The sequence below is a fragment of the Colius striatus genome, chromosome 8 (assembly GCF_028858725.1).
Source record: "Colius striatus isolate bColStr4 chromosome 8, bColStr4.1.hap1, whole genome shotgun sequence".
In the NCBI taxonomy this organism is placed as follows: domain Eukaryota; kingdom Metazoa; phylum Chordata; class Aves; order Coliiformes; family Coliidae; genus Colius; species Colius striatus.
Window position 1 is genome coordinate 1,740,364 of NC_084766.1, and position 12,862 is coordinate 1,753,225.

At 42.4% G+C, this 12,862-nt stretch overlaps 1 protein-coding gene across 5 annotated transcripts in view; it reads right to left on the reverse strand.

Moving 5' to 3' along the window:
* Positions 1-9,306, reverse strand: part of USP54 (ubiquitin specific peptidase 54) — a 94,431-nt gene extending 85,125 nt beyond the window's left edge. For 2 of the 5 annotated variants that reach the window (XM_062000911.1, XM_062000910.1), the window contains exon 1: positions 8,622-9,196. The gene's annotated coding sequence lies outside the window, so the exon portion shown is untranslated. Of the gene's footprint in view, positions 1-8,621; positions 9,200-9,247 lie in introns of those variants that run through there. The other 3 variants (XM_062000906.1, XM_062000905.1, XM_062000912.1) reach the window with 3 other exon arrangements.
* Positions 9,307-12,862: the final 3,556 nt, after the last annotated feature.

A 12,862-nucleotide genomic window follows, 5' to 3' on the forward strand; every position in this document is an offset into this window, starting at 1 on the left:
AATAACTGAGGCTAGAAAGGTCCCCAGAGGAGGTCTCTAATCTAACCTCCTGCTCAATGCATGACCAAGAGGTCAGGTCAGGTTGCTTAGGGCTTTATCCAATTGGGTCTACAATCCTTTAAGGATGTAGACTGGACAGCTTCTCATTCAAATGCATGACTGGCCTAATGGAGAAAAAAAACAGTTCCTTATAACTAGTTGGATCCTTTCTTGGTTTAATTTATGCCCATAAATTCATAACATACTTCACATGCTTTCTGATGAAAGTTCCTTCTGCGTAGTAATGAGTGATTTTCCCAAACCAAATGAGGACATTAGCATAACTGGACAAATGAAGATGTGACTGTGTCCTGTACGTAACAGAGGTCTGTTGGCACTGCCAGATCAGCTCAACAGGCCAGCATCACACTGAAGTAGTGAAAATTCACTGTGTAGGAAACAAAGAATTGCCATTGAAAATTCCCAGAATTTACCTCAAGAACAGTATTTCCATTGGTTTATTGCAGTAATTATCAAATCTTGAGTGTCATTAATCCTAAGGGCCATTTGCAATTGCAGACAAGATGAATATCATCATTAATTCACATTTTTGGATAGCAAAATAAGCCCTGGCATTTAGTGTTCATGTCATCATTCAAATGAATTCCAGACAAGCTAGAATGAGTAAGGGGGAGCCTAGGAAAAACCTGGAATATTGTTCCTTTTTTTATTAGTACCATCTAATTAAAGTGGGAGGGTAGAAAAATGAGGAAAAAAGAGTGCACTAGAGCTAGCAAAAACATTTTCAGACCTGCCAGAGATATGGATTTGAAGTAAAGCAATACTAAACCAACTCAGTACTTAATGATGTCCTCTGCTGGGAAAATCCAAACTTAAAAAAAAAAAAATTACACACGTTTAAAGACTTTAAGATTAATTAGAAACCTTATCTTTGGCTTTGGATTCTTGTTTAAAGACTTTCACTCAAAAAAAATCTTTACTGTGCATAAATGAAATAAAATACCTCAAAGGTTAACATTTGTTTGTAAATAACGTATCAATCCTAACTCCTGTACAAACAGTACATACATTCCTTACCAGAGGAAATCAGCTAAATAACTGTGTAATTGATACTTGAAGCAGTATTTTTCACAGGAGAATTAAGCAAGTCAGTTAGGCATGACAATGCTACAGCCATACATTTTCCACATTTTCTCTCCCAAAACATCATTTCTTTGCAGAATAATCCTAAAAATTCAGGTCTTGCTTGTACTGCTGCTTCTGCCTAGAAATGTTCCTGTTGCTAGAGTCAGAAAAAGCAACTTCTACTGGAAAATGTCACTTTTAATCCTTAAACCTGGGAAGATCTCTGTTCTAGTAGAGATGACAAGACTGCCATCTTCTATCTTTGAACACCACTGGCTCCTACCAGAGCGAGAACATAATACAGTGGAATTGCCCAGGTACCTTTTGAGGCTGCAGCTGCAATACCAGATAAATGGGCAGAGGAAAATCCATCACAAGCAACAAGTGAACAGAGCAAAACACAATGGAGAAGTGGAAAACAGACTAATATATGGGATAATTACACAGCTGAATGTGACTGCTGTCATTGTTGACAGTAAAAGGACTGATGGAAGAAATACATTACCAAATGAACTACCTTTCCCTCTCTCTCAAAAAGGAGGAGCCCTTTAAGAAATACATTTGCACAACAGAAGTCATTTCTTCTCAAAAGATGGCTATTTCCACATCAAATCTACAGTCTTAGGCCCAACTATCTAAAAGAGGAAAACACAAATACCTCTTTGCTAACAGTAAGGTTACATTCTCTCCTTGCCCACTATCACCTGAAACAATTTTAAAAGAAATGTCTAAAATGATGTTTTAAAAAGCTTCCCTGAAAAATTTGTGTAAGTTGCCTGGCTTTGAGAATTTAACAAACTGGGAGCACCTTAAAAACAGCACTTACAAGGACAACTGTTGTGCATCCTGCAGCATTGCCAAGCTCACACTGCAGCATTCTTTCCTGGTTCTCTTTGAGAAAATAAATAAATCTGTATTACATAAAAATAACCTATCCAGCATCCATAATCAAAGGATCCTGAAGCTTTTGTTAGTAATACCTTTTTTACCAAACTTCAAAAGTGTTTACACAAACACTCCTGATACCATCTATCACAATTCAAGTACTGCACAGATCTGTTGTGCATAACAATGTCCATAATAGACATCAAAGAGATTACTGGAGTTTACCAACCACAAGCATTGTGAAGCTTTACTGTCTATTAGCATGCCTCAGGTATAATGGAAAACTTTTAGGGAACAGGCAGAGTATAGAACCCACACTTCTCTTTCCCCCACCATGACCTACTTTCTTGGATAACATGCCAACCTCACGGGGACATTAACCTGTTTCCATGTCACACTACTGCTCACGTACCGATGTGCTGAGATGCATTAGCTGTGGTTTATTGATCCATTTATAAGCCTATTCTACTGGGAATACCAGCTGGAGGATCAGAAAGTCTTTTTCTATCCTCTGCTTTGTGACACACTTTGCTGATTAACTATTGCCCAGAATACATTTATTTTGTGGAAACAATTATAGAAGGTTCCTCCTCTTCAAACAGTCTCCCACGTCTGAATCACTCTGACATATTTTTAGTCCATTCATTATTTTCAAAAGTCAAAATGGAATGCATCACGTACCTTTTTTTAAATAAAAACATAAGAATCACACACACACACACACAGACTTACATATTACCAAGTACTAGAAATGGATCAACCAGCTCATCTTTACTCAAAAGTGTCAAACGTCAAAGAAGCTTCATGCAGATAGAAGGGGAAAAAAAATGAACAAAAATACCCCAAGCCCAGAACAAACTAGTTTCCTAGTTCCCCCTTGATTCACTACAGGCTTCTTACATGCACTCACTCAGACTCACAGTGTATACTTCTGTATAAGTTTTGGTGTAATAAGTAACAATTCATCCTGCTTGCTTCTGCCTTAAGCACTATTAACCTTTGAACCTGTAATTACTTACAGCTTATTTGCAATGTATATACACATAGAAGCCTACCTTTGTGCCAAGAAGAGTTCATACCATTTTGTAAGCTTGACTACATTTTAAAAATAGGTATCTACAATAAACCCACATTCACTGTTCAGATTTAAACAGGATGGGAAAACAACTGAGCTTTACCTGGCTTTATTTTTGGAGCTGTTAAAGATGACAGTGGAAAGCAATTTCAAAATCCAGGCCCCTAGCCTTCAAATACAAGGACTGAAAGCTTGACCAAATCCATGCATCAGGTAATTTATGGGAGAATGTAACAAGCCAGGAACTCTTGCAAAAATAATTAAGCAAGAGATCAGAGTCCATGTCCTGTCACACTTTTACAGCCAACCACATTTCAGTGAAGTCTTATCTGCAACATAAAATGGCATCGTTTCAGGCTTGAAGAGACGTACAGGAGGAGGAACAGTCACAATTCATGTCTACAAGTTTTACAAAAAAAAATAACAGCTCCTTCAATCCTCAAAAAAATCCCAAGAAATCAGACATTTTGCTTTTAATGACAAAAGCCCCAGGAAGTGTGTGCAGTGTAATCAAAGGAGAGGGGAAAGAAAATGACAAACCAGATAAAGATCACATTCTGTATACCAGAAACGCTACCAACAGAAATGAAGATGCTGCTCTAAGTGCGATGTTCTAATTGAAAAAGGACGGGGGAAACAAATGGGATGAAGGATCTATCAGACAGCACGATCATAAGCCTCATTTCAATAGTAACTAGGCAGCAAATTATTCTGATTGCCCCCAGAAGCATCTGACCAAAATGAGTTTTCTTCCAACACCTTTTGAATCAGTTGGCCCATTTCCACCATTCGAAATAAAAACCCCCAGAGATCAAAAAAATAATTATGTGCCTGTAGACTACATGAAAACTGATGGTCAGCTACAGGAAAAAGATCCAATTTGTACTTCTAGTGAGAGAGAAGTAGGACAACTCACCCCATATATTTGACTTGGCAGCAGGTCAATCAAGCCAGACTATCCATAGCACTCTCTGTTGTTATGGAGGAGAATGGGATTGAGGATTGTAGGAGAAAGGATAAGGGGATAAAAAGACAATCCAAATACATACAAATGTAAATTTTATTGTTTCTGTACCTCATAGGAACTTGGACCTGCAGACAGTAACTTGTTTCAATAGCCTTACAAACTGAGAATAACTTGGACAAGTATTTACATTTCTTGACATCCTCCTGTTAAGCAAGTTGCTGAGAAACATCTTACCTCAGAATGAGGGGAAATGGATTGTGCGCTCCTCTCTGGATTTCAAATATTTTGTCGAGCCTATTTTATGAAATTCATGGAAATAGTTTTCCATTATGCTTTTTACATCATTGAACACAATGAAGATGCTCACTGAAGAGGTAGACATGTAATAATGATGACATTCTCTGAAAAAGCTTTCATAGATAAACACAAACCTGGATGTAACATCCACAAAGTGTTACTGGGATGACTCAGCTCCTAATGGTATTTCATTTCAGTTCATTTTCTTAGCAGCAGCCTAAAGTTATTAATAACTCTCCGTATGTTACGTAGAGCTGTGGATTCATTTTTTTTCCCGTTAATGGTAGCAATAGGTTCTTCGGTAATGGTTTTAAGATAATGCTGGGTTTTGCCATCTGGTTTGATTTGTATGAGGGTTCCTCGTGAAAAGCCAGAGAGTGTAAGAAATGCTTGCTATGTTTAACTTCAGTTTCCTCACAGCAGACAATTGGAATGGACACTGTTCTAGTATTTACAAGTGCAAACGATGCTCAATATTTACTGCATGTTCTGTTTAAGAGGACTGCTGGGACCTTAAACAAGAGAACATATGGATAGATCAGAGGACTGGTAATGCAATACTAAGCTTTTCACCTCTAGGTCATCAGTTCAAATTTAAACTGGTTGGTAATGAAGGCAAGCTATTATCATCTGACAGCTCTGGCCTTGGCAAATTGATTTGTCAGGCTCAGTCCAGTTCCCATCAAACTGAAAATTCACCATTGCAATTTGCATTCCTGAAAACAACTTCATCCCAGCAAAGTAACAAGAAATTAAACAGACACAGAAGTAATCTCTTCTCCCTCAGGCATCATCTCCAGGACCTAAGGCAAGTGTCAGAGGAACAGTGAAAACTACCCTACTAGTGGCACAGAACGTCATTCTGTGGATAAAGATTACTCCTGCCTCCGAGATACTCAATCATAATTACCTGTGTACCAGTTTCAGAGTTTTATTACTAAAAAAAGACGATAAAGAAATGAGAGACACCAATATGCAGGTTTTAGAAGTGAAATTTTATAGTGCTGCTTTGGATTTATTTGGATATCTTGTTCAAAGACGCATTTCATAAAGCTGAAGGTTTTGAAGAAAATGGTCATGGTGCTCTATAAAAGGAATATCAAATTTAATATCCATTTTGTTATGATGTATTTATAGCCAACATGTTTAAACCACACTTGTGGTAGCACCTCTTAAGAATTGTATCTGCTGCAGATGGGTTTCATTCAGAAATACCTTTATTTCCAAGTTACTATGAATGATACCAGAGAAGTAACATTATTACAGTATTTCTTCATAAATATGTTAGAAAACACACAATTAGTCTGTTACAGCACATAACTGTCCGCATGCTTTTGTAATTTGAACAAAAATGGTTTTAAACCTCAAAACCTAAGTCTAGCCTCTTCCTTTGCCTCTTAATTTGGCAACAACCACAGCAAACACTCTACAGCTACCACAGTTCTCCATCTTACCAAGTGGTAACTGTTACAGGAGTGAACAGACATACTCAGTTTTGCTATAGCACTTTTAAGATCATCTTTACTTCACAAACTTCAGGCACTAGAGCACAAAATCTACTGGAAGTTTTGTACTTGATGGACACAAAACATTACCTCTAACATTTAAGACCACAACAGAATACATACAGCTCACAAATCTTGGAAAATGTGGGAAAAAAAACTTAAGCAAGAGCCTTCACCTTCCTTGTTTTTCACTGAGATGCTGGTAACATACTGAACTTTCTTCTTCCAATAACTCCAGAAATAGAACACTTACTGTAACTTCAGGAAAGCCACAACAGATTAACTTCCCAATGGAATGTCTGTGCATGAAGTTCAGCACGCTGAACGACTCAGTTGGCATGTGGTCTACTGCTATAAAATCAGAGTAGCAAAGCCAAATGATACCCTAGTTTGGCCAAACACTAGTCCCATAGACAATGGCTGACAAGATCCACTAAACCTTCTGACTTTCTCACATCACAGAACGGGAAATCCCATGCATCAAGTGACATAACGGAGATAAAACAAGGAATAAACTACATGTTAAACTTGCACGCCAAGAAACATGGTAAGAGACGTATATGTTGCATCATTTGTCTTAGAGAGTGTCCAGGCTAGAGGAGACAGTTCCTCCTGGCAGTCTCACACACAGGGCACAAGTCCAGGAAAGTGGGCTGGCTACAAATGAAGGCAAAAATCTTACTAAAGACTGCCTATTACCTGATTTGCAATTAACAGGAACAATAGAGAGATTCACGCAAGATGATCAAAATTCCCCAACAGTCATAGCAAGATTTCCTGCTGCTCCTATCTGTGCCACCAAACACTTCAAAACCTTCTGTAAGAGAGACGTACAGTAACTTTGAAATGGTGACTGCAGCCACTAGTGATGGATAAGAAAGAAATTTAAAGGCAAAGTCTAGACAAATTAATTCCAGAGAACAAATGAAACTGAATAAATGTGGTTTGAACATAGGTAAGGAAACTGAAAGATGTGTAAGGGATTTAAATTTCAGAAGGCTACATGAGAAAAATGAAAAGTCCAGCAAGTTCTACACATGTCAACGGGCACATTTATTGTAAGACACACTTTTCTTGCTTCTGAACAGGAAGGCGATAAAAAGTTACACATATTCTTTTTTTATTCTTTCATCCTCCTACCTCAGTTTCCTCTTTTTATCACCTGCTGCATTTTGCATAGCTGCACCAAAAGTTATTCTCGATAGTCCCAATTGTTCTTTATAAAGAAATGTTTATAGATCACTCAAACCCAATGGAGGCTAAACCGATTAGTGTGGATAGAACCCACTAGATCTGCAATAATGTAATACCTAAGAGCTCTGCCACTACTCTTCCGTGTCTAGGAAACAAGGTTTTTGAAGCTGCACAAAGTAGGAAATAAACACACTTTCTCTTCTATGTACTGTCCATGAAAACTCGCTCTTCTAAGAAGGCTTAACGCCTAATAACATCACCAGGACTGGATAAAGAAGGATTTAAATTCCCATTATTCTTTATAATGAACTCATGACTACAGTCTCAAAATAGATGGTTAACCCAGAATAGAGAGAGCTGACATAATTTTTTACCTGCAATGACTGGAAGAAATCAACTGAAATGCTTTTATAGATGTCACTAGCATAAAGAAACCAACATTTCTAAATTCTCTGAGGTAATTTAAGCACGTTTGTCTGGACTGGACAAACCAAGCACATCCTTACCCTTCGCTCCACACCAAGAAAACTGTGGCAAAAGGCTTCGTGGTCCATCATCCAGGTGAGAGGGGAAAAAAGAAAGGAAACAAAAAGGCTTATATCTAATTCAGTCTGAAAGATATGCAGCAGGCTTGATATATTCTTGATTAGGAACTGAAATAAAATTTAAATAGTATCCTTTCTAGAAAAATCATCACTCCCTAAGTGAAAACAGCTTTCAACAGACTAATGCAGATTTTTTTAGCCCATAATGCACTTTTGGTAATTATTTTTAAAAGCTGTCATGTTCAAGTCATGTATTACCTCACCAATTTAATTCTCAGCTCAGCAGCACTTTCTTTCCCTCTGCACACAAACACAAAACTATCTATGTTGGTATTGTTGCAACTGCTGTTGTTTTTCCAGAATTGCTGTTCAATGTCAAGTATGTTGCAGCAAAAATCTTTCAGTCCTAGATTTTCAAGTCTGAAGAGACCTACGAGCATAGAGAGGTTTGTTTCCAGTACCTGCTTTCTTTCAAACTGCATCAGAGGTCACCCAACTATTTTTCCTTCAATTTCATATGCATATTCTGTGTAAGGTTATAACACTCAAAAATTGTTCTGGCATCCAAAAAGTTCTTTGAATTCTTTCCATATACACGATCAGATACTACAAATATCACAACAACTTCACTCAGCTGAAAGACCAGAAAGCCATTGTGTTTGCAACTTTTGGAAAGCAGAAGGTGTGCATTGTTAGGGTTTCTATTCAAGGCTGTAATCCTCAGGAATCCTCGAGGATAATCCTCCCACTGAATGAAGGGTTTCAGGCAAAATCTGATCTTGGAAAAGCAAACAGCTTCTGTTTGGTGGGGTTTTTTTAAGGAAAAAAAAAAAGCACAAGTTTTTGCCTACCTTGGACCAACACTGTAACTATGCAGCTTCTTCTAATCAACAGTGTCTGCACATGATTAATTTTTAATAGCAGTCAATCACGTCGGAGTTATCAAACAACATAATACAGTGTCTGTGATATTCATTTCAAAAATCTCTGCTACTTAAAAGATCTTTTTTTGCCTTTTTAACCCGTACCTGTTACTGCTTTCCTCTTCTAAAGCCGACCAGCTCCAGGCGTGCAGAAGGTTCCCTTCACTTACAGTTGCGCCAGAGGTCAGGCCCCCGCGGGCCAGGGCTGAGCCTCAGCACACAGCACCCGTTGCCTGCCTATGCCTGGGGGGCTGCCCCACCACCAGCTGAGGCCAGGCCGTGTGGGCATACGGGGCTGCACCGCTTTACAGTACGGGGACAGTCACCGGTAAGTCTCCAGGAATGAGCGACCAGCTAACGGTTAGCTGGGGGATTTTTGTTTCCTGAGGGGACGGGACAGGAGGAAAGAAACTCAAAGTATTCCCCAGAGCGGTGGATGCGGAGTCCCCGCCGTCGCCCCGCAGGGACCCGGCCGCTGCCGGCACCGCCGTACACATCGCCCTTGTCCCTCAGCCAGCCCGCCCGGCGCCGCTGAGGGGAGGGAGACCGCTCTGGTCCCTCAGCCGGCCCGCCCGGCGCCGCTGAGGGGAGCGACCCTTCCCGTCCCGCCGCCGGAGCCACGGCCCCGCTGCCGTGAGGGCGCAACAGCTCCGGAGCGTCGCTGTGGGACACGGAGAAGAGGAAAGGGGACGGGACAGTGGCAGCGGCGAGCCCCAGCAGTGAGTCCCTACCTGCCGACGCCGTGTCCCGCCGCGGCGCGCAGCATCCCCTCCTCGCGGGCGCCCTCATCCACCGCTGCTATAGCTACGGGGAGCCGCGCCACCCGCCTCTCGCGAGACGCGCCATCTTCCCGCGAGAGCCGCGGGCCGCGCCGCCGGCGGGGAGTGCCGCCTCTCGCGAGAGGCCTCACAGAGGCCAGGCCAGTGCGGCTCGGCTCGTCCGGCGCCATTTATAATTCCCCCAGCCCAAGGCAGCCCCTCCCGCGTTCAGCCGCATCGCGGAGCAGAGGGCCTAAGCTGCTGTCCCGGCCCAGAAGGGGCCAGAGGCCTCTGCTGTGTTTAACCCCTTCATTGAGAGCAGCCCGTAGAGCCCATCCCACACTCGGCCCGAAGCCTGAGCGTAGCTAGGAATAACTTCAGGTGTGTGAGGGGCTGAGTCCCGGTGAACGGCCGCATCTGGGGTTGGCGGCTGCCCTCAGGGGTCGGCCAATGGCCTCTGGGATCCACCGTTGCCCTCAGGGGTCGGCCAATGGCCTCTGGGATCCACCGTCGCCCTGAGGGGTCGGCCGCTGCCCTCTGAGATTGACAGTTCCCCTGAGGGGTCGGTCGTTGCCCTCTGGGATCCACCGTTGCCCTGAGGGGTCGGCCGTTGGCCTCTGTGATTGGCGGTTTCCCTGAGGGGTCGGCCGTTGGCCTCTGTGATTGGCGGTTGCCCTGAGGGGTCGGCAGTTGGCTTCTGTGATTGGCGATTGCCCTGAGGGGTCGGCCGTTGGCCCCTGTGATTGGCGGTTGCCCTGAGGGGTCGGCCGTTGGCCCCTGTGATTGGCGGTTTCCCTGAGGGGTCGGCCATTGGCCTCTGTGATTGGCGGTTTCCCTGAGGGGTCGGCAGTTGGCTTCTGTGATTGGCGGTTGCCCTGAGGGGTCGGCCGTTGGCCCCTGTGATTGGCGGTTTCCCTGAGGGGTCGGCCGTTGGCCCCTGTGATTGGCGGTTGCCCTGAGGGGTCGGCCGTTGGCCCCTGTGATTGGCGGTTGCCCTGAGGGGTCGGCAGTTGGCTTCTGTGATTGGCGGTTGCCCTGAGGGGTCGGCAGTTGGCTTCTGTGATTGGCGGTTGCGCTGAGGGGTCGGCCGCTGCCCCCTGTGATTGGCGGTTACCCTCAGGAGTCGGCCGTTGCCCCCTGAGATCGGCGGTTCCCCTCAGGAGTCGGCTGTTGCCGGGGCAGGAGCAGGGCGGGCTGTTTCACTTCACCTGGAGCCGCTTACCTCAGGTTCAGCACCTTCAGCCGTTGCACCAGAGCTCCCTCAATAGAACTGCCTGAATAGAAATACATTTTTGTTAATAGAAAAGAAATAGGTGTGCTCACAGAGTGTATGTGGTTTCTGACAGTTACAATGTCTTGCGGTTGGGCTGTGACAGCTCTGGGATATGATTGGAGCCAAAGGTGATAGGCCAACACCTTCATGTCTGTCAAAAGTTTACTTGTACTTGGTGTAGGAGCTGGGTTTCCTCACAGGTTAGCACCAGAACATTCTAAGTTCAACTGTTTAAGTAGTTCAGGCGTGAATTAGACTCATGATCTGGGGAAAATTGAATAAGAGTTTTTATAACTTTGTGTTTTGATTTTTCTGAATACTAGATAATATGTAAAACCAATATTAAGATTGTGTTCCCTGAACTGCATCAGCTGCACATCACTGCGTGTGATTTTCCTGTCAGCACTGCAGGGTGCTGGTAACATATATTAACTCTGGAGCAGTACTATTTGAAATGTATTCCTTGGGTATCATCAAAAACTCAGTGAAATAAATGCACCCTTTCCTACAAATTCGGAATCATGCATGTAAAGAGAGTCAAGATGACTTGGTGGGCTGCTATTTAATCCATGAGCAGCTGGTATCTCGGTGCTAGCACTCTGGGTAAACAGTGTAATTAGCTACTCAAAACTGGAAGATGTGGGCTAATATACATTCTCTGGTTTAATTTCAGTGTTCCTGACATCTGAGAGAGATGTCTGTTGTAACAGTCCTTAGAGGAGTAGCACCAGCTTGGTAAGTTGTGGAGGAATTTCTTTTTATGCTATTGTTGAGCGCTGTTGTTACATATGAGAAGTGAATGATTCATTATGTTCTGTATCTAAAAGATGTGTTTCTGCATGGAAGAATTACCAGCTTCTGATAATTCAGGTATACCGTCAGTGGTATACCAGATGCATGGAGTGTGTCTGGAGGACTGGGACTGCCTTTTCTTCTGCCCAGAGCAAACCCTTAAAAGAATACCGTTTGTACATAGGGGTGTCTGCAATACAGTGTGTGCAGCTGTTGTTAATATGGCATTTCTAATGCCACTAAAATAATCTTTAAAATAAAAGCTTGTGCATTTGGAAGAACAGTTGTTTACTTGGTGTGAGTCCCCATCCCATTTCAGTCTTTTGCTTCGGGAATCAAGCAAATCATACAGGGAGAAAAAGCAAATGAGGAAGGCCTCAAGCCTCTCTTAGGGACCAAAGATAATTAAGGGAAACATTTAGAGAAAGTAGATATAATGAAGCCCTGAACCCATGCTAGCTTCAGGCCGATTAAAGTATGGATGTTTTTATAATGGAATATGGAGATAATTATTTATCTGAGTCAGGCATGCTGGAGTTTGACTAGAGCACTCTTCAGTGTAATTGAATTTGTATAGCATCTGTGAGCAGGGGAGGTCCTGTGTGAAGAGGCCTGTAGGTCTTCCTCAGGCTGGCCAGCAGAAAGTTTCTCATTTATTTGGTTGTTCTTCCAGGGGCCACTTTGTTTTCCCTGCAGTGAAATGATGTATAATGAGATTGATGCTTAAGGCAGGAACTTCCCTATGTAAGAAGGGGGAGTTTGCAGAGTCCTTATTTACCCTTTTGTGTAGAGGGATATTTTGGAGCACAAATAAAGCATTGTTTAGTGGGTAGCCTTTTTCACTGCTGTTAGTGTTCTCCTTGTATGGTTTTTTTCTCACCAGCTGCAAAGGCAGGGACTGGAGTGGAACAGTGGCACTGCCCTTGACTTGTGTCTGAGCCTGGGAAGAGTAGAGAAGTTTGTCAGCCTTTTGTAATACAATTGCGCCTTCTCTGTCTGAATTTCCCCCAAATGTGGTTTATTTATGCATTTATTTGTTAACTAAGAATTTGTGAAAGATGAGCTTTCATTATAACTCTGGCTAGAGGTGTACCAATAATTTCTTCCTATTTTTTAAGGGGTGGTGGTCCCTGTGTGCAATTTTTGTGTGTGTTGGTTCTCTCTGAAAGTACATGAGATGTATTTTCTTTACACGAAAAACAGGCTTTTAAAATGAACAATCTTTGCACAAAAAAGTTGGAAAATGTGCAGTAAAAATTGTGACATAGATCATGTTTTTAAAATGTAATTGAAAAGTAAAGGAAGAGTTTGTGTTTGAGAATTTGTTTATGAAGCTGACTGGAGTTGAGGTTGCATTTAAGCGCATTGCGTCAGAGTGGTTTATGCAGCTCTCTTTACTGCATGTGTTAATTAATACAACATAGATCTGAGCAAGTACTTGCACTCATTAAAGCATCCTGTAAGCTGTACTGTAGATAATCATCGCAGAGAAGATGACACTTACTGTGTGTTAAATGCACAGG